Source organism: Pantherophis guttatus, chromosome 1 (genome assembly GCF_059756535.1).
Source record: "Pantherophis guttatus breed Tessera chromosome 1, ASM5975653v1, whole genome shotgun sequence".
NCBI classification, from domain to species: domain Eukaryota; kingdom Metazoa; phylum Chordata; class Lepidosauria; order Squamata; family Colubridae; genus Pantherophis; species Pantherophis guttatus.
Window position 1 is genome coordinate 40,152,902 of NC_142063.1, and position 27,139 is coordinate 40,180,040.

The 27,139-nt window shown below is 40.8% G+C and overlaps 1 long non-coding RNA gene across 5 annotated transcripts in view; it reads right to left on the minus strand.

Annotated features, from left to right (window-relative positions):
• LOC117665992 (uncharacterized) overlaps nucleotides 1-26,832 on the minus strand; it is a 127,213-nt gene extending 100,381 nt beyond the window's left edge. Inside the window, exon 1 of one of the 5 annotated variants that reach the window (XR_004591548.3) lies at nucleotides 26,786-26,832. This is a non-coding gene — a long non-coding RNA (uncharacterized LOC117665992). Of the gene's footprint in view, nucleotides 1-4,576; nucleotides 4,657-26,629; nucleotides 26,755-26,785 lie in introns of those variants that run through there. The other 4 variants (XR_004591545.3, XR_004591544.3, XR_004591546.3 and 1 more) reach the window with 4 other exon arrangements.
• Between the last annotated feature and the right edge of the window lie 307 nt (nucleotides 26,833-27,139).

A 27,139-nucleotide genomic window follows, 5' to 3' on the forward strand; every position in this document is an offset into this window, starting at 1 on the left:
CTCTCACCCCCTTATACAAGCAACAGTCAAATAGGATATGAGCCAGGTCTTCTACTTCTGCCACTCTGCAAATGTAGAGATGCTCATTGTAGGGTATAGAATGAAATCTCCCATATCTGACCATTGTGTCAAGCTGTTCGAATCTCATGCACGTAAATATCTCCCTAAGATGTTTTGGCAGTTAATAGCTGTCTGCTTGAAAAGTATGTCTGAATTTGCTGAGCCATTTCAAGTTACCCATCATACTAAGGATAGCTATTCATTTTGTGCTTCTATATCCTTAATTCTTAGGGCAGCTCTTTTTTTGAATTGTTCTCCTGTTACTCAAGAGACAGGAAGGCCACAGCTTCTTACAAAATTTGTTAGTTTGGTGATCGAGGAGATTTGTGATTGTAATTTTATTTGCTCTAGTAGACATAACTTGGGGAGTCTATCAGTCTCCATTTCATTGACTTTGCACCAGTAGTTATATGCTCTAATTTTGGATAGTGCATGAATTGCATGAATTCCCAATTCAGCCCTAACTGCTGCAGCAGATGTTCTTGGATCTACACCCAGAATATGTCTCAAATGCTGGGACTGTGTTTGTTCTGGGGCTGTGGTTAAATATAGACCCCAAACCTCTGCTCCATACAAGAGCATAGGGGTAATCTTAGCTTTGTATACTTTAATTAATGGGGCTAGGGACCTTGGGTAACTATGGTTCTTTAATTTAAGCAGTAAATTCAAATGGGTGTTTGCTCTAAGTATACTCCATTGTTGATGGCAAGCCCAAGACCCAATCTTGGAAAAGGTTATGCCTAAATATACAAAGGTACCTGTTCAATTGATTCACCGTCTAATTGCCACCTATGTCTCTGATGATGTTTTCCAAACATCATTATTTTCGATTTAGATTTACTAATGGCTAGGGAGTTATCCTAGCAATAAGAGCTGAATCTTCTAAATAGCCTAGCCCTATGTAATCCTACTAGTGAATATGATAATAAAATCATATCATCCGCATAAAGCAAGCTGTTACAGTAAGTATTTAGGCTCTTCGGCATGTGTACCATGGGATCCTTCATTAACCCTGGCAAGTCATTGATATATAAACTAAATAGTGATGGGGCCAGGATACACCCTTGCCTTACCCCTTTATTTGTGTGAATCCTGTTAGTCAGAGCCCCATTAACCCCACACCGCAACCTCAAACAGGTACTTGTGTAAAGGGCTTAATCAAAGCCAGAAGTCTAGGATCTATTTTAAGAGATGTCAGTTTACTCCATAGTACTTCTCTGTTTACCATATCAAATGCTGCTGTAAGGTCTATAAAAGCAGCAAACAGGGGTCTCCTCTTATAGGCACTACAGTTTTCTGATTGTTTATTTTGCTCTTAATATCACAGGAGCAAAGTCGATAAAAAGCAACAGCCTTAAACATGATGTCTATTTTTCCTTCAGCATGGGCTTCCAGTAAGAAACCTTCTAAAACAAATTATATTACGTAGATGAAGAGATGACATAACATATGAACACATACGCTTACAGTACATCTATCTAGCAGTTTTAATCCCAATTTAATTATAATGCTAATTTTTATACATTGTTTTATTTATTGGCTACTTTATATTATACATCAACCAGAGACTCCCTTTGAGGGAGATGAATGGTTTAGAAATATGAATCAATCAATCAATCAATCGATCAATCAATCTGGGGAATAACCCCCAGTTATTCCCCCCTCCCCCCAGTTTCAGTCTATTCTTGTCCATTCAAACAAATTACAGTAATTAAATGAACAGAATGTATTTCACTTATGGTTATTCAGTCATTAAGAATACAAAAGAACTATGAATAAGCACATCAAGTTTTTGTATTGGCAAGACAAGCTATGTCTTCTCCTCTCTAAAATATGCCTGGACTTCTGGTGTGATGGACTTGGCAGCAAACATCTGAGCTGAGCCTCTCTTCAGCAAGATGACACCTCAGCCCTTAGTGCCCACAGAAAACATCCGTGGGATGCTGAAAATTCCTCCAGAGCAAAGAGGAAAAAAAAGAATATATCCACACAGTCCCCAGATGGCTGCTTCTCTTGTGCAAATTATGAAGTGAAAGCTTTAGTGGTTAGCTGGAGAGTGGAGTGTCTAGTGGATGAGAAAATACGATCTGTTCAAGACTGAGATGCACCATTTATGGACAATAGAGCTGTCAATCCACATGACTAACCACTTTTAGTAGACTATTATCTACAGCCAAAGAGAGACTTCTGTCTTCTGACGATGTAACTTGCTTTAGAACATTTTCTGATTTTGGGGAAATTATAATCGAATGGGAGTGATAGAATGGAAAAAATCTTATACCGTAGTTACTGTTTAATAATGATATTAGAGTATAGTTTTTAGTTAAGTTTTGGTCTTGCTCCTCTTTAGGTGATGTTGCCTTGTTCCTTTGTTTCTGGCATCCCATTTCCTTGTAAAATGTAATTTATTGTATTCTGAAGGTGTTGTGCTTATTCATCTTCAAAACATTGAGAATAAATCGTTAACTTGATTTTTTTATAACTTGTGAGATTTCCATCATCATGATTGGTCCATTCGTAAGTTTTACTTTGTGTGTCCGTAAGACATGGTAAATTCTACCTTTGGAGATAACATTCTATTGCTTCCAGAGAGTTCTCAGATCTTTTATATAAATTGGAATAGTAATGATGAAAGTTTTTTTTTTGTATAGCCAAATTATTTGTTATAACTGTGTCACCATGACAACCATGACATGTCCCATATTATTGAAGTTTGAAGGCAAAATGCACTCTAGATCTGATTTTTATCTTAGTATAGTTGTAATGTGACCTGATTTTGAAGGACATTCCAATCAGTCTGTGGCCATGATCAAGTAACTCTGTTTCTTGGCTTTCTAGGCCAGCTGCCATGGCCAGCTTCAGTTGAAAGAACTAGAAGATAGTACTACTGATGCTTTGAATGAATGCCACAAATAGCTGGAGGAGTAACTGGATATAGGACTTCCCTCCATTGTCAAAGCACAATACTTTCTGGCAGATAGGATACTCAGATTTGCTTGAAGTTGGACTATAACTGGAGTGCTCCAGTAGAAGTGCCTTGGGCAGAGTCCTGTAGGGTTATCTGGAACACATTTATAGCTGTCTCTTAAGGAAGTGGACATGTTCCTCTAGTCTGTGGGTTCAGCCAACTTTTTGTCAGAATCAGATCTCTCCTGGTTGGTCAAGGAATGACCTTTTAATTGGATCCATGTAGAGACATCTACTATGACAAAGAGATTGTCTCCTCAGCCTTAATGGAAACTGTAGTGCCTCCTCCTCAAGATGCCGTTGCTAGACCTAATGATTTTGAACAATTTCCACTTAGTCTCCAACTGTCCCTATTTAGGGAAGATGATTGAAAAGGTGATTTGGCTTCAGCTTCTAAGAATCCCAAAGAAGATATATTATCTGGATGCATTACTGTTGGGTTTCAAGTTGGATTAGAGTATGATAATAGCATCAATTTGCACTAATTGAGGACCTGTGGTAAAGCTGAGATGGAGGAAGGCTGGCATCAATCTTGTAAGTTTCATAATCACTTTCAGGAGAGCCTGAATATCTTGCTTTTGTTAGTTAAGAGCTTCCAGTGGTTCCATTGTCTGCAGAGCACCTTGCTACAGATTTGTTTGCCACATCAACAGGTAGATTTGCAAATAACTAAGTTGCAAAATGCCATGGTGTCATCTGCACAAAGTAGATCAGGCCCCAAAATTAACTCTGCAGGAAGACTAGCATTATATTTATTGGTAGGCTATAATCAAATCTTGCAAGATGATCGTGCTTTCCTTGCTTCCCTCTTATACCCCTGTGTCAATGCAGTGCAGGCAGAAATGAACAAAACCCTCATCTGCCTTTTATTTTGTAAATAGATACAAATAAGAAACATAACAAAGACTTCCATTTTGAATCAATAACTGCTTTCTTTTAACCTCAGCGAATTCATTAGGTTCCATGAATATGTATCAGCTGATTTTGGCTATTTATAAAAGAAAATATTTCTGTACCTGGTAAGTAAAAACAGATCTCTTATTGACTGTGACAATTCACACATTATTTTAAAATAAATTCTAAGATTTAACTAATCTTCCCAACCCCCTCATGGCACAACAAAGATAGAAAAAATGATAACAGTTTCTCCAGTTATTTTAGCAGTAAACATCTCTTCTTTTTGATAGACTCTGCAAACTCCTCTGAATTTTCAGCAGCGACTGGGTGTTGTAATCTGCATTACAAACTGAAAGAGTTTACTGAAATTTCCCCAGGGTTTGCCCATATTAGTCTTAATTTGTTATATTATTTCAAGATGCTAATCAATATCGAAGAATGCAAAAAGCACCGCTATCCCCCACCCTTGAAAATTACAGGAATTCAGCTCTGCCACACTGCATCCCTTGATGGTGGGGAGCAGGAGGGCAAAATTGGTTTTCTGAGATTCCCAATTCTTCTGGCTGCTCCTATGATTGCAGCTCACCTGGCTGTTTCCACCCTCAGCCAGGGAGGTAGAAGGGAAGTGGGGGCAGGGGTGAAATCTACTTACCTTCCCTACCAGTTCGGAAGTGCACGCGCCATGCATGCTCTCACGGATCTTCTATGCATGCACAAACCCTTTTGCGCATGCGCAGAGGGTAAAAAACAGGTTACTTCCTGGTTAAAACCAGGAAGTAATGACGACCGGACGGGTGGGCGGACCCTTGTGCTGCCATCGCTACCAGTTCGGCTGGTAACACTTCACCAGTAGTATCACACCCCTGGGTGTGGGACAGGCATGAGAAAGTGCACACTGATGAACTGCACAGTGGAAAAGAAACCCTGAAACAGAGGATGTGAGCAGCAGGTAGAGATTGGGGTAGTGTAGATTGAATCTAAATCCATAAATCTAAACTAAGCTGAAATCTACAGTTCGCAGCTGCTGATTGTAGAGAATTGACATGTGGTTTTCTATCTTTATTACTGGAGTTAGTGCAGCAAACAATGAAGGAGAATTGATTTAATCAGTTCCTCTCCTGCTTTGGTCCTAAGAAAGTTTCCCTTCTGAAGCTGGATATTAGGAAGACTTCCATCAGGGGCATCAATGGAGGGTTTCTTTTCAAAGCAAATTGCAGCTTCCAGGAAAGGAAAGGAATTTCAACTAGAACTACACTGGGAAAGAAAAAATTAAAATGCCCCCCATTCTTTCTGCTGCTGTGAAAGAATGTAATTTCAGTTCTACTCCAATGGACTTTCAAAGTTATCTCTTCACTTTAGACTTACATGATGCACAGTGCCTCAGATAGAGAAGAAAAGGGCTAATGTAGCAGTAGAATCTTTGTGCTTTTAAAAAAAATAACACGCACCACCTGAAATCAAAAGAGCGTTTGGTAGAGAGAGATTATGCTATGAATAAAAACAAGATGTTTCTGAACATATGCTACACCCCAGGACACTGGTATGTTCAGTATCATATCCAAGCTCAAGAGTCTTTCCCTTATTTTTCCCTAATGCAACTTTTCCAGCCATTTAATTGATGAGAGAAAAACACTGGTGTTGTTCCTATTCTTGTAAACTGCAAATTTCTCAGAGATGTACCAATAGATTTCAATTTATTTTCCTATCCTTGTTTCAGCTTATTTTTACCACCAAGAAGTTTTTTTTTTTTTTTTAAAATGCTGGGGGTGTTGGCGGCAGGCAACGTTACAATGAAATTTTTAAAAAATGATTAGTCATGATTGTCCAGGGAACTGCACTATTTGCCTAGGGCAGCACCAGGTGAGGGTGTGAGAAGCACTTACTGCCATGAACAAATTGTGGAATTGTATCATTCAAAATAAATAAATAAATTTTTAAAGAACTGGCAGTTCTGAAACTGCTCTTGGCAGGTCCTGCCCAGCTTGAAAGATTTTAGTGCAATAGACTAAGCTTTCTCCATCTTATCTGATACTTCAGGATTTTACAAGAAGTGTCAATATTTGAAAAAAAGCACAAGTATTTTATTACTCCATTTAGCATACTGGCAATAAAATAAAATATCAAATAGAGTTAATTTTTGAACCACTGCGGCCATCTGAAAATCCAGAAAGAATTTAAGATCAAAGGAATACTTCCAAATTAGGAAGCTATATTAGTTTCTGTATGAATATAGTTTTATTGAGCTCATCCAAGATATCACTGGGGTATTGGTTTGATAAAATATGGGATGGATGACTAGTGCAAATCTTGAATGAAGAATGACATCCTTTTACCCTGAAAGTGCATCAAAAATACTAGATTTAATATAGCCAGGTTGTGTAATCCATGAAAATGCCCCAATTTGGGCTTTGTAAATTGTACCAAATTGACCTATGTTTGGATCTGGATTTCTTTTTTTTTAAAAAAAAGTTCTGAATGCAAGTATATTATAGATTAATCTTTGACATTAGTCTTAGATTATTTTATTTTATTAGTACTGCTAAATGAATCAGTGAAACTCTGGATCATGTGGCAAAAACATCCAGTAACAAAGGCCACAATCCCATGACAAAAGTCAACACTTTATAGGAGAAAAGTATAAACAGACTGTGTTTGGCTTGAAAAATGTTTACAGTTAAAGAATTAACTATACAGACACTATACAGACACTGTGGAATATAACCAAGGATGCTATAGGCCAATTACTGTTCTTTTTGTATTGCATCATCAGGCCAACTGACTGAGAGAAGTGGGAATGTCAGGAAGTTCAAGCTGGAGTTATTGCATTACATCTGATTTCCCTCCTTGGGAAATCAGCTGATGTTAGAGAACTGATGGCCTTGTGTAAAATAAAGTATCCAGATCAGCTGCACTCTCCCAAATTGGGAAGCATGTTGTTGGGAAGAAGCCAAAGTTGGAGTCAATATATTAAACAATGACTTAGATGCCAGCATTCTACTATTACCCACAATGTGACACTCCCTTGTTCTTCCCTTCAATTTATTTTTAGATCTTTAATTGCAAGCTATGCTGAATGACCAGATCTAGATGTTCTTTAAATGTCCCAGCATGCTATGGAACAATGCTTTATCAGGAAGATCATAGCAATTATAAATGGTGGGTTTTATGTGGTTGTCTACTATGGTTGTGAGATTATAACTATAATCTCTTAAAATATATAGGGTTTAACAGTAGGAATACCTCCACTAGGCATTCTTGAATCAAAGTCCCCTCAAATCTGGAACCAACTCTGGGGGGAACGTACCACATTGTTCAGATACTTATGTGATAATTTGTCTGTTTGTTGGATCTCATGTCTACAACAGACATGCATATAATCTGATTCTTCTTGCTTACATATATATATATATATATAAAAATTTGATTTATATGCCGCCCTTCTCCGAAGACTCAGGGCGGCTTACAATGTGCTCAGCAATAAAATACTCACTAAATAAATGCAAGGCCAATTCACCCAGATACCTGGTATCTAATATTTTAAAACTCACATGCTGATAGGAAAATTGAAAGTTTGAATTTGAAACACTGGAATCTTTCAGTATCCAAGAAATGTAGGGAAAGGTTTTAAGTAGATTTCATAGTACTAAATAGAAGGGAAAATAGAATATTTGTTAAAGAAATATTTATGGATAAAACTATTATATTAAAACTCCCTATTTTAAAACGAAACATAGAACTACTTTGCTTCCAAGATGAATTCAATAATTTTCTGGCTTTCTGTTTAGTGGTAACATTGCTTATATTTATTTCATGTCTGCTTTGTCTGCTTTGTCAAAACCAGCCATTGATCAGATATCTAGCCTAGAGAAATCTGAGCTGATCTCATCAGATGCTCTCAGCAGGAGCATGAATCACAAAAGAAAGAACAGCAGCAGCAATAACAAAAATTAGTTTATTCTACTTTGATCATCTGTTAGAAATTCTTCTGTTCTGGAACATCCAGCCAGGTTTTCTTGGAAAAATTTTGGTGACAATATCAAAATATTCATAATAATTATAAATCTTATATAATAGTTGTACTATTGTAGATATAAATGGCAGTTTTTGTTCCTTGAGTTAATTCTGTCCATCTGCAATTTCTGGAAGATGCTCACAATCAGTATCTCTAGCTGCCTGCATTTATTGGCATAAGATGTAAGGATGCAAACAACTGAATAGACAGAGGAGGAAATCAGGAAAAATGTTCCTCTGTGAAGGCAAGTGGGAACAGAAGGGTCTTGAGATCTATACGGCTGGTCTCATGTATTTTAGTAAATATAATCTGAAAGTCAGCTCAATAATTATTTCATTTAATTTTTTTGTTCTTTTATTTTTTGTTTCCCAAATCTATTTTTTTCTGATCTGTTCCTTTTTCCTTTTCCATGAAAATTGTCTTTTAGTTCTATTATTTATATTTAGTTTACTCATGTTCAGATTTCATTTTGTATTTATTAAACCTTCTGTAAATTAAATACAGAGAGGGCTGTTTTCCTAGGACACACAAGTTGGGTAGATCACTTCTGTTTGTAGACGATACCTGAAGATACTTGGAGTTACATAAAGCATTACAGGCTAAGACCAATACTGTGAATTCCACCTAGAAACCTGTTGTAAGTCAATGCATGGCCCATTGCATTGGCATTACATGCTAATAACCAGGAACTAATTCTTGCAAAACTGAATTTCCAATGGCAGCTTTATGTCTGACACACATGTGATGCTATGAGAATGAATTAACACTGCTAAGTTATCTGCTCCATGTGAAATCTCAACTATGATTTCAGCTAAGGGTGACCTTAGACACAACCTGCCCCTTTAGGGAGAGTCCTTTAGTGATGTGCTCCTTCAGAGGTATGCCTCCACATTCAGAGTTAATATTGGAGCAGACATGGAACTTCCATGCATATTGCTAAGGTTCACCTTCTACCTCTAATCGCCTGTCTAGACCCAACAGTTTCCAAGCTCAGAGTCAAGACTTCTAGAATATCTGCAGTTTGGATCAGTATAAAAATACATAGTACACAATTAACTTTGAACAGTACATTGATGATACCTTCCCCAGTCTCATAGATGATTTCTCCCAGGAACTTCATGTAGATATTAGGTAGGAGAGGACTAAAACCTCAGACTACCCACAGATGTCCACAGAACTGACCTTTCATTCTTATTACCACTGTCTAGAATTACCCCAATAAATAGAGTAGAATCACTGTAAAACAATGCCATGGAAGCAATCCAGAAAAATAGCAGGACTAATGGTCCTACTTGCTGTTGGGAGGTCTTAATAGGAATAGAAATATTGCACTATTGATGTTCAGGTCCTGAAGCAAGTCATAACCAGGAGCAACTGAATGCTGTTCCTATCCTTTGCCGGGTCCTGAACCTCGACTGGGAAAGGAAAAGGATGTTTTGCTAATGATGCACCATTGTCTTCTTGCTGACATTCTCTCAAATTACTAGGTTAGACCTAGTAGTATAATATGGTTTGGTCCAAGGAAGTCTGATTGTTGAGGTCATGCACTGCACCATCCTTCAAGACTGCTGACATCACCCTCCCCTTACAAGGCCTCCAGATACAGATAAGGCATTTTTTATGTCATCATGTTTAGCCAAACCCACTTAGATACTTTTGATCAATGTCAGTGTTCTTCTTTTATGAGGGTCTTGTGGGGGTCTGAAGCCCTTATGAACAGAAGAACACTGATACTGATATCCCCTAAATTCTGCTGAAGATGTTACCTAGCCTGTTAATGAAACATTTGGAAACCAACCCACAAGCTCGGAGAACGAACCTTCACCCTCAACCTACACCCAAGCTACAGATATTCACCACTATTGCAAAACTTTTGATCAGTCTTAGCTTCATGCCTGAATCGACCAGGAATGTGCTGATGCTGGGGCAAGCTTTCTTTGTATCTTTCCTGCAGACTTAAACTTATTCACATGTGGGCGAATGCCTGCACTGACCTTCTATGCAACCATAAAGATAAACCGGAGGAACATACTGTATAGTAGAGAAGAGCTATCAAGAGCGTCTCTTGATCCTGTTGCTTATGTCAGCAGTGGGCAATCTTTTCTAGAGAAATAGTCACATGCTTGTAAACTGATTTAGGCCAGTTGACACACTCAAAAACAGTGGCAAAATAAAAACTGAGTTTCATTTTGTTTTCTACAATTTCCTATCCCTATCCCTATCCCTATCCCTATCCCTATCCCTATCCCTATCCCTGTCCCTGTCCCTGTCCCTGTCCCTGTCCCTGTCCCTGTCCCTGTCCCTGTCCTTGTCCCTTTCTCTGTTTCTGTCTCCAGTGATGTATGTAATAAATTTCTGCCTCTCCATAAACTGGGAAACTTTCTCGTATGAAAATTACAGACAAAATTACAGCTTCATAACAAATATTGGAGTTCTCTCTACTCAGAGAATGTTTCCAGATGGCATTATGTATGAGTTATTTTTTTTTAAAAAAGAAATCCAAGTATATCATAGTTAGGACATCACACACCAAACAATATTTTCTCATCCTATGTGTATCATGCAGTACATTGACCAGTAGGGGGCTACAGATCATCGAGTGACTAGAATAGAATAACGAAGTTGGAAGGGACCATGGAGGTTTTCTTGTCCAACCCCCTGCTTAGGCAGGAAACCCTACACCACTTCAGACAAATGGTTATCTAATCTCTTCTTAAAAACTTCCAGTGTTGGAGCATTTACAACTTCTGGAGGCAAGTTATTCCACTGAGTCCCCTAATCATCTTTGTTGCTCTTCTCTGCACTCTTTCTATAGTCTCAACATCTTTTTTACATCTGGAGACCAAAATTGGATGCAGTATTCCAAGTGTGGCCTTACCAAAGCATTATAAAGTGGTATTAACACTTCACGTGATCTTGATTCTATCCCTCTGTTAATGCAGCCTAAGATTGCACTGGCTTTTTTGGCAGCTGCAGCACACTGCTGGCTCATATTTAAGTGATTTAAGACCCAAGATCTCAGTTCAGTTCATTCTCTTTTGTATACACTGAAGTTATGAATGGAAATTGCTAGCATCTATTCTTCTGAACACAAAATTTTAATGACTTTAACTCACCTTTTGCCAAATAGCAATACAGCAACAGTTTAAAGGTTGTTGTCTGATTTGCATGTGGGAATATATATTATTTCATGAAAGATTGGTACTTGAAGGGCATCAGCAGGATGCATGAAATGTTACTTATGAGGGACATTAAGTGATTCAATTATGTCATTATGAATATGCCATGCATCCTGCCTAAGTTGACCCAATGAACTAAGCCTTAAAACCCTTGACTGCAGTTTTGTACGAAAGCGTGTGTGTGTATGTATATGTGTGTGTGTGTGTATGCCGCATGGGAGGTAAGCCTCCAAATGGCCTCAGTTGCCTTTAAACGGGACATTACATTCCAGCATCATCTCATTAGTCAGTTTCTCATATGTATACAGGAGGGATGTGGGTTCTTTTTGTCATTAAGAGAATCATGTTTCCTCATGAGTAACTTTCCAAGGGCTGATTGCCAGAGATAGACAATCCGGAAAGGGAATCAATTGTATACTCTCTTAAAGAAACATGTGTCCTATACTGGTCACCCCACCCCCCTTTTGCCTTTGGTCTCATCGGGTTGGTGTGTTGTATGAATTCAACCAGCCGGTACATTCATTCCAAGTGACTGAAGAGTGATTATTTTGTGGTTAAGCATTAAAAAAACAATGGCCTTGTAATATGGGAAACAGAAGATGCAATCTGAATTGTATTTAGGGTCATCCCTACAAGGATTTCAGAAAATAGCTTCCTTTCAGTCCAGTGACCATTGAAATGTGTATAGAGCTTTGGAAGTCCAGATGTTTTTAACAACTGGTAGCAGCCAATGAATTTATGAAACAATCTTATCAGTGTAGGTTTACTAAGAATATCTGATTAATCATAATACATAATACATGTAAAAACAGACAGGATTTTAATTTCAGGCTGTGGCTGCCATCTTTATTTTTTTTTTTTTTACTGCTCTGTGGCTATCCCTGATGTTTACTCAGATCATATACTGTCACTGTCCTGTAATGAGGATTGCACCCAGAAAACTAGAGAGTCTTAGTCCCATTGCATATATCTGCATTACTCAGAAATGAACAGAACTAGTTTGATATAGTGGTTAAGAGGCTGGCCTAGAAACCAAGGGACTGTGATTTCTAGTCTTGCCTTAAGCATGACAGCTGGCTCTGGGCCAGTGTCTCTCTCTCTCTCTCTCTCTCTCTCTCTCTCTCTCTCTCTCTCTCTCTCTCTCTCTCTCTCTCTCTCTCTCTCTCTCTCTACCTCACAGGTAGTTGTTGGGGGGAGGGAGAGAAGGAAGGAGTATTATGTGTATTCACGATCTTGAGTTATTTATAAAGTGATAAAGGTGGGATAAACATCTAATAAATAAACGAATATGTGTATATAGCTCGGTTAGAAAACATTGCTAGAAGATATAGATCAACTAAAATATCTAGTTAAAAGGTCACATACAAAGTTATCATATAAGATATTAAATAGCCCAAAATACTCTAGATTATGTTGGGTTGTATTTATTTATGTATAAAGATAGGCACATCAGTTTAATACACTAGTCATTACCACTGTTAAATATTGTTAAAAAAAACATTCAACCCACTGTGATTTTTTTTAACATAAATTTTGCACAATTTTGTACCTAGGTGAAATGGACATATTATTAAGCCAACAATGTTCTTGAAACATATATAGAACATGACCAGATACACTGGTCATGTGCCCATACACCAACAAAATTAGCAAGATTAGAGCTAAATAAAGTAGAAGTGCAATAAAATAAAATTTAAATGGGAGACAGGCTAGCATATAGTATAAAGCCTTCTAACTTTTTTGAACCTTGACATCAGTACTAAACTGTCAGTGAAGCTCAGGACTGGAATACAATATGTTGTCAACTGACAAGTTATTTTGCAGAAAATGATGTCTTGAACTCAGAGAAATGGTATAAAATGTAATGAATTCTAACATTCATTTGGAGTTAAAGGTGGAATGGACAACTGAGGTTAAAGGCAACGCCTCTCAGCCTCACCATTTTCATAGGATTATTCTGAGGTAAAAAGAAGACAAGATTTTTTTCTACCTTGGTAAATCATCATTATTCAAAATAATTCAAAAAAGCTTATGCCTTTTTATATAAAAAAAGTTATTCTGAAAAGGAGCTACCAGATTCCGAGTTTTAATTACAATAGGCTACAGAAATGTAACTTTCCTACTATAACATCTTGTGATGGAAGAAATAAACCCCAAATGGTCTTCTGTTAAAAATCAGATGCAGATTGTTCATGTGGGATGACAGAATGGCTAAATCATGCACCTTTGCGTATGTAAGATTTTGTGTAACTTAGAAGCAGCACACACTCTTTTGATTTTGTTTATTTATATGTGCTGTTTATAGCCTTTCCCCAACCAAAAGACTTCTGGGTGGTTTACATTGTAGAGCAATATTATTAGCATATTATTGTAAAATGCATCCCAGTGTGGCAAATGAAACCAATCCACATAAAAATTCCTTTTCTTTCTCACAGCTTATATCATAACCTCATATGGTTTTCTGTGCATGGACGGCTTCCCAAAAATATTCTATCCTATGGGACATATGTTGATACGGAACAGACACAACTTTCCTACTATGAAGAGAGAAACATCACTAAATCTGCTTGATCATTTTAACTAGATAAACTTTCTCTTCAATAATATTTCTTCTGAATCCACTTGGCTTAAAAAAAGAGTTTGCACTGTCTTTCCATCCACAGGCTAATCTAATCAAAGATATCATTTTGCCTTCTCAAGTAGGCAAAAAACGTTTTTAAAAAACACTTTTAAAAAACGTCCATTTTTCCATATCAAAATAAAACAGATTTCAACCCTGTCTTCAGAGGAGACCTCCCACAAAACATTGTTTATAGAAAATGATTCAAAGGAATTTAAGGAGTGTGACACATATTTAAGAAGTGACAAATAGCACACTATGTTAACTTTTCTTTTCCTGGAACAATCTAGAGCATACTTTTCTTTTTGATGGGGAGATATTTCTGGCATCTGTGTGGTGAACTGGACATAATGACAACTCAACTATGAAGATAACTTTCCTAGCTCAGCGTTGGATACTATTAAGGATACACTAGAACAGCCTTCCTCAATCTGGTAACCCCTAATATTGAGACTGTTGTTTAATATTAGGAATTACCTAATTGGGAAAGGCTGTTGTACCGCCATTTTACATTATATAACATTTCCAAACTACTTTGACTAGGATTGATTTAATTTCCACAAAAGCAAAATGAATGTAAACCACATTACAGATTTTGTTAGTTTAGTAGCCCATTTTACATTGGAATTGGAACACTTAACACTTAGAAAAAAAATGTTTCTAAACACAATTCAGCTATGTAGTGCCAGGCTTTCTAAAGGGCCACCTCCATTCAGGTGAATCTGTCTAATATCCATTATTGGAATTGATGTTCTTATCTCCTATCACATGAAAATTTTAAGTTGACAAATATAAAAGCAGGATTATTTCAATAACAAAATTTCAGTTGTGAAATTTCCTCCCAAGCAAAATTGTGTCATTCCTTCTTTTACTTTGGATTGGATGACCAATAGTATTTGCTTTATACATCTGTTTGATTTTTTTATGCAAAATCAAACTCAAAACTTTTGATTTTATATGATGTTTTCTCATTTCCTAATTTTCCTTTGCATGGTATTTTCTTCTGTTGCCCCTTCTTTTTTAATACTTTTAATTTGTGTATTAATTCAGTGTCTAATCGAATGCACAAGACATACATTTAATATATATCTGCACACAGATAGAACATAGAATAACAGAGTTGGAAGGGACTTCGGAGGTCTTCTAATCTAATCCCCACCTTGAGCAAAAGACCCTGTACCATTTCAGACAAATGGCTGTCCAGATACACTAAGCAAACCATCTGGCTGGCTCCTATGTTTTTGAAGGCCACCTTTGCATTAGCTAGTGAAGACTTTCCCAATGTGGGACCCACAGTATTATCTGCTAATGACTTCAATTCACCTGTAGTTTTATCCCAGTCTTTGCTTTTGCTTTATTTTATTATGTAGTCCAAATACTTTTTTCAGCATCTCTGTTGAAATTCCGAGATTTTGGCTACATCTCTGGCTATATAAACTGTCCTCATTGATGGAAACCATGTTGCCATGATTTCTTAATTTTCTGTACTTAATTTCTGCCAATATGACCTAGGTGAAAGTTGAAAGAAATAACCATGGGGTGTCACATTTGGCATGGGATGTCTGTCTATGAATATTGATTCAGCAAAAATACTAATATAAAGAATTCACTCATAAGGTTTATATTGAAAAGTGGAATATTAAAAGCTAAACAAACTATGTCATGAAACATGGCAGTATTCTATTATGTCTACTTTGCATAAATTATTTTTAATTTACATGAAAATATATAGTTGCTCAATTAATACAGAATCTTGTATTTTAGTAGAATTTCATGTGAATTCTAGACTTTCTGAGAATTTTGTTTTAATCAAACCCCCAAAAGTACTTTGGTATTTTTAAAGAGTAATTCTGTGAGTGAATCTTTCCTAACAAAACAAGGGGGTCTTACAGGGAAATGGTTTGCTCCAGCTTCTTTATCTCCAGAAGGATCAGTAAAGAGGAAGGCAAAATGAACTAAGGAAAAACACTTTCTGTTTGTCATTTCCTTTCATTTATGTAGAATAAATCCTTCAGAAAGATAATTTTTTCTCCAATTTTTAACAATTGGAGAAAACCATAAATCCCAAAACTATTTTTTTTTTAAAAAAAGAGTGATGATTTTTAATTCTATCAAGGGGGTTATAATTTAAACATCCATTTTAAATGTCACTGAAAAATTGTTCCATTGAAATGCATCAATTCCTCTCCCCATTCCAAAAAAAATGTCTAAAGAAGCCTCCCACTTTCTTTTTCTTAAATTTGTCAAGACAGCTGTGATGAGGCCTACTGAAGTGAGCAAGTTTCCATTTCACGTCTGAGAGGCAAGAGATTTCTTGAAAGAAACTGCAGCTGCGTTTTCTACATTTGGAAGAAAAACAGACTTTTGCCGGGGATGTTCTTTGGATAAGTCACCAAGAATGCTATTCACTTTGCTTTACATTGATTCAGAAAGAGATACTTAATTTGCATATCAAATTCGTAAGAAAAGTGATACATGTTTTAGCTCCAACAAACATCAAAAAGCTTAAAATAGCATTTTAATAACCATCCTATGAATGGTTTCCTGTTTTAAAGACTCCAAAGATTTGTAATTCCCTGGGCAGCATCTTCACTCTTATTCATAATATTAATCACAACTTTCAGACTGACTTTTCTAAAGTGGTTCTGGTAGCAAATACGGATCTCTGCTGAAGTTTCAGGTAAGTATATGAGCAGAGGGGAAATCCTTCAAATATTGGAATCTCAAATATGTAAATAATTCTATCCTACTGTATATCCCACACCATTAAAAGCAAATGGAATATTGTATTACAATATTACACAAACTCAGGTTTTATCCAGATTCTGGGACAAAAGTATGCAAAATTTATGGCAAATATTCCATAGCCTCTGTGCAAAGAGCTATTCTGGTCTATGACCATAAGAAAGATTTGATTTTATATATAAAGAGAATTCACCATTGATCTTAAGAAAGTATCCTGTTAATTGACTGGTTGGTTATTTTTTTTATTACACTGGATCCAGGCCCCTTCAGTCATAAGTGTGCAATTGGTGGACACCATGTATATGTAGCAAATATATATTAGCCCTTAATCGGGGAAAATAAACCATGCATTTTAATTTGAACAAAAGTAAAGTTTAAGGTCGGGGTGTTTGAATGTCTTTTGATGCAGTCATTGATTCTTGTGAATGTCCATGCATGCAAAGTAGAAAGTGAAAGTGAACTAACTTTAAAACTGAAAGAAATGATGCTAAAGTTAGTTAAAATACTTTGTATTCATACGCATGATGGTAATCATGGCAGGAAAGTGACATCAATGTACTTTATTAAATAACACCTGTTCTCAGTCAATGTGTTTTAAAATGGACAAATGGCAATTAAAAATTAATCAACAGCAAATGAAAAAAATGTACCTTTGTTTATGGCAAATGTCCATAGGTTTTATGAACGGGAGGCAAATCTAAATTTAATCATTTACTCTCTTGATATTTTATAGTAAGCTACCCAACATAATAGCAACAAAATACATTCTTTCCTGAATTAAAGTGTGGAACAATCACGAACAAAGTTTCAACTGGATGAATTGTGTTCTCCATTCAGTTTTGGAAATTACACCCCCCCCCCCAATTTCTCTCCTTTTCCCCTCCCCCTGTCTCTGTATATATGCCATCCATAGCTTCTGTTGTATAAATGGCCCTATAATGCAAAACAAATAGTATATTCCTTTAAGAATGAAGTCTTCCCATTTTTGTTTTAAACCATGTGAAGTTTAAAGCAAGCAAGGCACAATTTTGGGAAAGAAAAGACCCAAGAGGAAATACCCTTAAAAAAATCTTGTACAGATAATTTGGGGGGGGGGATTTTATTCTGTCCATCCTATGCCACATTTGTCAGGTTCAACACACAGCTGAACTCCAATCAGCAGAAAAACCAGAACCCAACCACTATTGTAACTCAAGCTTTCAAAGACTGCAATAGGAATGTCATATATGGATTCTGGGTAAGTTTCTTAAATCTTAAAGAAATCTGTGTGGTTTCTTTTTAACAAATTGGAATGTGATACTGGATTCATTTCACTGGATTATGAGACACCAGGCAAAACACGTGAAGGGTGCCCCAAACTCCTTTTTTTAATATTCTGCAGCAAATCAATATGGCTCATGTTCTGAAACAGCCCAGCTGGGAATCATCCAGCTGGTAATGTTAACATCTTTATTTTAAATAAATCCAAACATTTGCAATGAAACTCTCTCTTAAATCTGGAATAAATGTAATAAAATAAAATGGGGGGGGGGAAGGGAACCTTGGGCCAGTCACTTTCTCTCAGCCCTAGGAAAGAGGCAATGGTAAACCACGTTTAAGAAGCCTTGTTAAGAAAACTGCAGGGACTGGACAAGTCAGCCTCTAAGAATCAGACATGATTGAACAGGACAGGACTCAGGAAGCCATAGGATAATCTAAAACAAAATACCATATATGATATATGTATATATCCATATATGCATATATATATGCATATTCTTTCTAGCCAGGTTCCACCTACGTAAGCTAAGTTGTTCTTCAGCCCTAGTTCTGTGAAATCTCATTCACAAGTTTCTGGGCTTTTTGTATCCTGCTGAAAAGCAACAACTCTGTGCTGCAATTTGGGAGAGTTGTTGCTTTTCAGCAGGATACAAAAAGCCCAGAAACTTGTGAATGAGATTTCACAGAACTAGGGCTGAAGAACAACTTAGCTTACATAGGTGGAACCTGGCTAGAAAGAATATGCACATAAAAACCTATGAAAAAAGAAAAAGACATATATATATGTCTTTATAAACACACACACATATAACACACACACATATATAAACACACACACACACACACACACACACACACACACACACACACACACGAAAATCCTCCCAAAATGGGGGTGGTGATTATTTCTTATGATTCCCATTCTTATTATTTGCATGATACCATGTGAAGAAAGGCTCCTCGGGTCAAAATCAGAAGGCAAAAGACCAACCAACCAACCAACCAAAAGCGGTGAATAAATATAAAACACAAAATTACTAAAGCAACACCAATCCAGGCAAAAAGCAGCGGCTTTCCTTGGAAAGTCAGAAGGGGCCCATCCAAGTCTAGGTTTGAGAGGATTTACAAAAGGCGGGAAACGTTTCCGCGAACCTTCGGGATCAAACTCGCGGGTGTGTGTGTGTGTGTGTGTGTGTGCCAGGACCCGCCGACGTTCGACTAACGCACCCGCCCCAAATTCCTCTGTTTGTTTAGTTAGCTGGTTAAGCGTCGCGTTGTGCGTCGATTGGAAAGAGTCCCCGGACGTTCTGATTTCGAACGTTCCCGTGTCAAGTGACGCCTTTGGTTTTTTTCGTTTTGATCTTTCTATAAATAACAGGACGGGGCGGGTAGAAAGAGCGACGCACTACGACCAGGACGGGTCCTTTATGGGGCTGCTGCTCATTCCCAGCTGGGCATTATGCAGCCCTGCGGTCATGTTCTCCCCGCCCGGCCCGTTTCTTTTGCCAATTAGCTGACAGGCTTCCCTCAAACAGCTGCTGCTCATTTGGTCTCGCCTGTATTTCCTTCCCGAGTGAAGAAGATAAGGAAAGCGGTGGCTTCACGCGAAACACCCACCGGGCCGGACACACCCGCTGCAGTGCGAGGATCGTGGCCCTTTGGCCGGATTCCTTTTTCAACCCATTGAATTTTCCTGCGATCTAACTTCGTTGTGCTTGCTATTATTATTATTATTTTAACTAAACGGAACGCGTTATTGTAAAGACTGATATGGAATAAGGTTTTCCCTCCCGGCAGTTGTGGGGGCGGGGGAGGCATAAGCAATTTCACTTCCATAGACACCTCCCCTCCCCCCCCCAAAAAAAATTCTGACTTTTCATAATCTCATCTGGCAGCGCTGGCTTCGATTTTAAACTTTAAAGAAGGATGTGAGCCACAAGGGAGAAAAAGTTTATAGTAATTGCGTGTTCCGTCTGTTTTTTTTTTTTAGCTCCTTTTCACACTTTTCATCCTTATGACTTGATAACTCACTTTATTTTAGAAAGCCAGCCGTTATTTTACTTCCCCTCTCCCAAACTTTGCCATGACAATCGTTTAGCCTGAAGATAGAAGCAGAGCAAGAACCAGTTTGATCTTCTCATTCCTAGGAGGTAGATTTTTGGTCACCCATGGACCTGCCCTGGCTAGCGTCTAGTCTTGCCTAATTGGAGACCACGAGGAAATCTCAAGGGAGTAGGTTGCATGGAAAAAAAGAATCGTCCCTAGTAGAACTCCCTTCCTTTCGCTGGATGCTTTCCTTGCTTTCTTTCGGATCCTATTAACGCTTTAAGATTAGTAATATTTTTTTGAGGGGGAGGGGGTAACGCCTGATTGCCAATATTTGCGGAAAACATCGAGCAATCCATTTGATTACCAGTCTCCACCATAAGATATTACTGCTCCAAGTATATTGTGGTTATACATTCGGAACAGATTTGGTTTTGACCCGACCCACATACCTCGGTCTAATCCATCGTCTTGAGCACTGGATGCCAGGATGGGTGAAATAGGCTATGGGGAAAAAAAGCCAGTAACGGAATAAATTGACCGAAGAAAGAAGAAAAAGACGAGGGGTTTGGAGGAGTGGGGCGAGATCTGAGGAGAAAAAAATGTGCCAGAATCTCCCTTCCCGTCTACCCTCCTTGGGGGACGCCGTTAAATCGGAGTTATTCCGCACCACATACACACCGCAGTTAATGAGATGCCCGAGTGCAGCAGCCGTCGAGAGGTGGGGCGAAGGCAAAGGGAAAAATGGCCTCGCCGTGGTCACCTCCGGGCACCGGCAAAATACTTTTATTCTGCGGTGAGTCATCCTGACTTCAGATTTTAGAAGATTATCGCGGCGACTCACATGTTAAACACTAACAGATGTATTGTGTGGCCCCGTTTTTATTCATTTCAAATGGTCTTAGCATCCTACGGTTAAACTCTTCGGCGCGATTACTCGGGGAGGGGGGGCAGTTCCGCTGCAAAGGCGCATATACTGCAGGGCTTCGTTGGGAATTAAAAAACAGGCTTTATTTTAGTACAGTAAAAATTGGCTAGACTCGCAGGGGTCTCCAATCTTGGCAACTTTAAACCTGGCGAACTTCAACTCCCAGAATTCCCCAGCCAGCAAAGCAAAGCTGGCTGGGGAATTCTGGGAGTTGAAGTCCGCCAGGCTTAAAGTTGCCAAGGTCGGAGACCCCTGGGATAGAGTGAACTGTGTATTTGTCTTCAACACACCCTGTAGACTTTTGTTTTGCTTCATGGACCTAACCTTCTCCTAAAAGCCCTAAATGCCTAAAAATCAAGAGTAAGAAACAGGTGGTTTAGCAGGGGCTCTCAGAGAGGGCTAGCCTTAACCCACTGTCCCCAGAGGTACGTTTCCTTGAATGTAATTCACGTCAACGTGTGTTAAGGATTGCGGTTTCAGGATCGTCGTAGCCTGGAACCATCCCACTCCCACCGCGCCCTATCTTGCTTGTCCCTCAATGGCGAGGTTTAATGAGAGGGAATTAAGGCTTCTCCGCAATTTTCTTGGATCCCCGCTTGGCAGGTTGAAGCGAGCTATTCGATGCCCTGTTGATTGAACGCCTTTGCGTCAGGACGGGCGGCGAATTTCCCAACTAGGGCACAGCTAGTCTGCAGGCAGAAAATAACATAGCGGAGCAGATCTGAACTCTTTTTGTAATTTGTCCTTCTTCTCTTCTCAGTTCCGAAAAAGAAAAAAAAAATCGGTCTGGGGAAGAGTTCTTTAGAAGAGTTCTTTAGATGATGAAGCAGGCTGCCTGAATCGGATGCTATAATATACTTCATTCCTAGCTTTTAAGCTGGCAGAAACTGATTTCGCCAGCAGCAGCAAAAGCTCCTGTCTTCCAGTTGCTTATTTTGTTGTTGTTAGTTGCGAAGTCGTGTCCGAGACATCGGGACCCCATGGACAACGTTCCTCCAGGTCTTTCTGTCCTCTACCATCCTCTGGAGTCCATTTAAGCTCACGCCTACTGCTTCAGTGACTCCATCCAGCCACCTCATTCTCTGTCGTCTCCTCCTTCTTTTGCCCTCAATCTTTCCCAGCATTTAGGCTCTTCTCCAGTGAGTCCTTCCTTCTCATTAGGTGGCCAAAGTATTTGATTAGGCGGCCAAAGTATTTGATCGGTTGGTTATAGGTAGCGGTTACTGCTTACTTCTTGGGGTAAGAATAACAAGAGTTGGAAGGGACCTTGGAGATCATGTAGTCCAACCCCCTGCTCACGCAGGAGAACTGTACTAGGGATTCGAACCGCCGAACTTTCTTATCGACAAGCTCAGTGTCTTAGCCACTGAGCCACCTAGTCAGACATGCCAAGTGTCACAAAACCCGCCGCTCGGTTTTTCCGCTGAGTTTTCGGGAAATTTCCGGGGGGGAGGGGCGGTGGCGGAAGGGATCAAGCTAAATCAACCAACTCCCATCCTTCTGGCCGATTAACCCGCCTTCAGGAACCGACCTCAGGAAGCGAAGCCGAACTTACTCTAAGGTCGAACTAACTCTAATGCCAAACACACTCCAAAGCTTTTGTGGGCGATGCATCTGTTTCCCTTGCGGCGGCGGCAGCGGGGTAGGGTGGGTAGTGAGTACTATGTCGAGAGGACATCCAGTCCTCCTTCTCCCTTCAGAATCCTTAGAAAAAAGGGAACGTGAACTAAAGAAAATGGTTAGAAACCGGGGTGGTAAGTACCCAGCTGCACAGGTGAGGTTATAAAAAGGCCCACAAACTTGGCTGGATATAAAGCAAAGTCGAATTCGACTTCTGATGACTCTCCCTGCGGTTTTCCTGGCAGCAGGACAGAACCGGTTTGCTCTTTTGCCTTCTTCCGGACCTCCTCCTGCCTAGCTTGAAGCTATTCCCCTTGGATGAGAACGGGGAGGCTAAACACCTTGGAGCCGAAGAGAGGCGCTGAACTCTCCAATCGCAGAGCTTTTACAGAGACCTCCTCGCCTCCGCTCTCTCCCGTTCCCGGCAGGGCGCCCAGTTCATCTCAACGCGGCGTCCTCGCTGAGCCCAACGCAACCTTTCCCGCTTTCCCCTCCCCGAAGAAATCGGTGTTTGCCAACCCAAAATAAAGCTGCGATCCTAAACGTTCCTTCTTGGGAATAAGGCTGCAGCTACTTAGGCCCAGGTCTTATTGATCTGAGGAGAGAACTATCAACAACACAGGATCGCGCGCTGCCTGTTAGTTTCTTAATTAAATATCACCTTGCCGCTGCGAGCCTGTCGTCTACTCAGAAATAACGGCGGTTGGGGTTTGCTTGCGCTGCCTCAGGTAAGAGCCTAAAAGCGTGAGATGAAACTAAGTGTGAGGGCCACGACATTCAAGACAAAATCCCACCTGAAGAATCGAACACTCTTGACCTGGGGGGAAAAAATCCTCCGTCGGAATCTACCCGAAGTGAACCCTATAGATTTAAATGAATCTCACTCCCAGGTAGAGTAACAGGTTCTACACACCTCTCGGCTTGAAGTGTCGGGAGGCTGGAGCATCGCTAGATGCGTCCCTCCCATTCTATAAGCGTGCAAGCTTTTTTAACTACCCCGGACCTCCTTTTTTTAAAGCAGCGCCAAAGCAGAATATATGAATACTTCGCACAGCGTTTCATCCTGAAACGAACAGTGGATCGAGGGTGCCTGCCCGTCCTGAAGCGACTTGAAGAAGCTTCGTGCGCTTCTAAACGTAAACGAACCGCGGCTTCCTCCGTCGGAGAGTTAGAAGTGGAGGAGTCAGCCTGGGACTGGGGCTTTGGGGAAGGGTGTAGAGAGGGACTGAGCGTGGGGCCGAAAGGAAATTCAGGGGAAAAAAATCCCCCTTCTTATCTCCCCCAAACACGACGGTTCAAGAAATCACTCAGCTGGAGTTTAAAAATCCTATTCGCGAGCGCCCCGGGAGAAGAGCGAGACATAAGAGCGGCGGGAAGGAGGCGGAGGCGGCAACCGAGTCATCTGAGGATAAAGTCCTTATAATCCCAGGCAGAGCTACGTATGCGCTCGCCCGGCCTCCTTTCTCCCGCTTCGCAACCAGGGGCGGTCCGAGGCTGCAACGCCGCTGAGTCAATTTTTCTCTCCCTGTGGAGCAAGACTCTTGACAGTCGGCATTATTTCTCAAGCTTATTGTTGATTAACTCCTTGCAAGTAAGCATTGCCCCCAACCGAAGGGGATCAATTCGCCCTCACCTATGGGCCGGGGCGGGGGAGTCTGTCTCAGGAAACTAAAGAAACGATTAAAAAACAACAACTAAGAATGTATCCTTGAAATTGGAGGGGGTGGCAGGTTAATATACTGGGACTATGGTGTTCTGATTCTGTTTACTTAGCAATGGGACTCATTGCACTCAGTGGGGTTTTGAGTAGGCATGTGAAGGGTCAGGGATGGGATATACTCCCTATAATTCAATTTAGAATTATAGATCCCTGCTGGGTGTTTATTGAGGTTTATTTTATGTCTTATCCACACATCCACACATTCTATTTATAACCCAACTGCCAAATGTAATGCACTGGATTCAATGGTTGCAATCCTATGCATAGGGTTCCATGTTTATGGGATGCGGAATGCACACTAACATTCTTTATTGCCAAATGTTCTGTAGCATTTGGGGAGGATATTTACCTCTTAATGTACTGTCCAAAATTAGAGGAAGACATATTAATGCAAGCTGTCCTGTAGATGAATGTTGCTGATGAGAGTTTGGGTTACAGAAAAAAGTTATGTGGTCTTGAGTAAGGGGGAGGGGTCGTGCTCTCTGAGACGGGTTGTTTTCTTGCGGACGTTTCATTATCCAAACTAGGTAACATCAGCACTGATGATGTTACTTAAATTGGGTAATGAAATGTCCGCAAGAAAAGAAGCTCAGAGAGCATCAAGGACCCCCTCATTTCAACCCTGAGCTGCAAATATTTTTTTTATTGGTATTCCTAAATAAATTAATAACTTTGAAGCTGCAGCTGAAAATTGTTAAGTAAGGCTTAACAATGTAGGGATTTAGGGGTGCCATTCATCTTTGACCACATGATCAAGATCCAGGACCTGTCTGGCCCTTCTCACACTTCTCTTTATTATGCCTAATAAATGTCTTTTAATTTTTCATCTGCAGAAAGACATGTATGCCTCCACATAAGCTCCTGTTGAGTTTGATTCTCTTGGGAAGAGTTGGCGCCCATGTCCCTGTAATATCAAATCTTTTTTGTTTCACTGTCTCTACTGAGCCTGTTTGTGTGCTGAAACTCTGCAGTAGGAGGAAGATATTAACATTAATAATTTAAATTTAATTTTAATTAGTGGGAAACCTGGCCAAGCAAGTAAGGTACACCTGATGATTCAAATCACTGATGGACCAGGTCTACTGTATCCAGGACGTAAGAATCAGGTTGACCACTAGGTGACAGCAAAAATATAAGGAAAAAACTCTCTGCTGCTCTCAGTCGGCATCCAAGATTCACAAGATAGGCTAGGGCCTAGGCCCACCTTAACTGGCCACTTACACCCAAAAATGACCCTATGCCACTTCCTGTTGGAACCAAGATATTTACTTATAAATAACTTTTATTAAATTAACCCCTAACTTTGCTTCCTATAGGCTTGCTTGATCTCTTATTATCCCATCTGTTTCCCAGTATCAAACGTTAGATTAAGGGAAAGCACCATTCCCACCGAAAGTGCTACCTAAACGGCTAGAAATATCCGTCAGTTCCAGATGGTCCCCCCCACGCCCACTCTTCATTATCCAAGACGTGCCCTCTCCAACATCCCTGATCTGGTCCTCCAGGTGTAGATTAATGCAGGGATTGCGTCACTTTCTCCGGTTCTACAGCGCTTTATTAGCACGACGCCAGCGCTCAAAAGACAAGCCGGAAGAGGACTGGAAAGTCGAGCCACAGTCGGGAGGATCTTGGAAGCGGCTGGCAACGACTCGCAGTTAAGCAGGTGGAAGTCGAAGCGCACCAAATTAGCGGAGGCAGCCGAGAGAGGACGAGCCACAAAGTCGCGAAAGGGAAACGCACAAAGGGGCAGGTTGGCACAAGTCTCCGACGGGAGGAAAAAAAAGGGGAGGCCGGCCGGGGTTCCTCAAGAAACCTCTTCGGGGGGCGGGGGCGCGGGGAGGGCTTGCCTTCCTCTCGGAGCGCCGTGGCCCTGATGGAATCGCATTCATAGGCAACAGTAGCGACTTTTGCGGAAAGGGCAGGCGAGGGCACAGCTCGCTTCGACGCCTGCCGTCTCCGCCCCTTCCGTCGCTCCAGCCGGTTCGGTGCCTCCCTCCCCCCCTCCTTTTTTTCCCTCATGGCTGATCGGGGATAAACTGGTTAGATTAGGTCATAATTATTACCCCTTTCGGCCAAAGGGAATGCGGGCTGCTCCCGACTGACGCAAGATGACCGGAGGGCACTCATTTCTCGAAAACAGACTCGTTTTCACCGGGAACAAAGCGGGCGTATCAAACCAGCTCTCCCCCCCCCTCCGCCTCCACGTCCCCCCCCCCGACACCCCCCCCCGGAGGAGAAGCAAAAACACCGAGGCGCTCGTTTGCGTGGCTCAGGCTTTGCTTTCCTGGGAGGGAGTTGGGAGGGGTGGGGGGGGGAGAAAGAGAAGAGGGGGAGGTGTTTCTTCTTTAAATCCGGTTTCCATTCACTTTCAGCAGGAGTCTGGCCCGGAGCCTAAGCGAAAGTGGCGGAAAGCGCCCCGCGGAGAGAAGGCCGGGGCTCGAAGCTCTCCACCACAGCTCCCGCTCACTTAAATACCCGGGCCCCGATGACCAGACCTCTGCAGTGTTAACCCTCCCCATAACACCCCCCCAAGGGGAAGGCGAGAGCGAGGTGGCAACCCTCTGCCTTTACTTACTGAGGAAGGCGTCTGATTGAGGCCTGCTAAGTAATTCTGCGTGGGATCGGGCTGCCTGAGCGCGCCTTCTCGACGCCTCTCGTTTCGAGGGCTCCCCCCCCTCTCTGTCTGGGTTTGTTACCTCCCCTTAATTCCTTCGCTTCCCTCGGATCTTACCTCTCCCGGCTGCCTCTCTTTCTCCCTGCGGAATGATTATTTAGGGCTCCCTCCCTCCCTCCCTCCCTCCCTCCTCCCCACTTCAAACGGATGGGGCGGGCGGGTGTGGGGGGGGGAAGGCAAGGCAAGGCTCGTAGCATCTCTTTCTCTATCTGCCTCCAAGGAGGGAGGGGGCGTTTGCCAATCTGCCTCTTTGCCTCGCTCATTCGCTCTCTCCGCTCCTCTCCCTCCTTCTCTCCCTTAGCCTTGCGCGCCCCCGGCTCCCTCTGCGGCAGCCAACGAGCCGAGTTCACGCGAGGACAGCGGCAGCTCCCAGCCGAAGCGCGTCTGGCTGGCAAAGGCTCTGGAATAGCG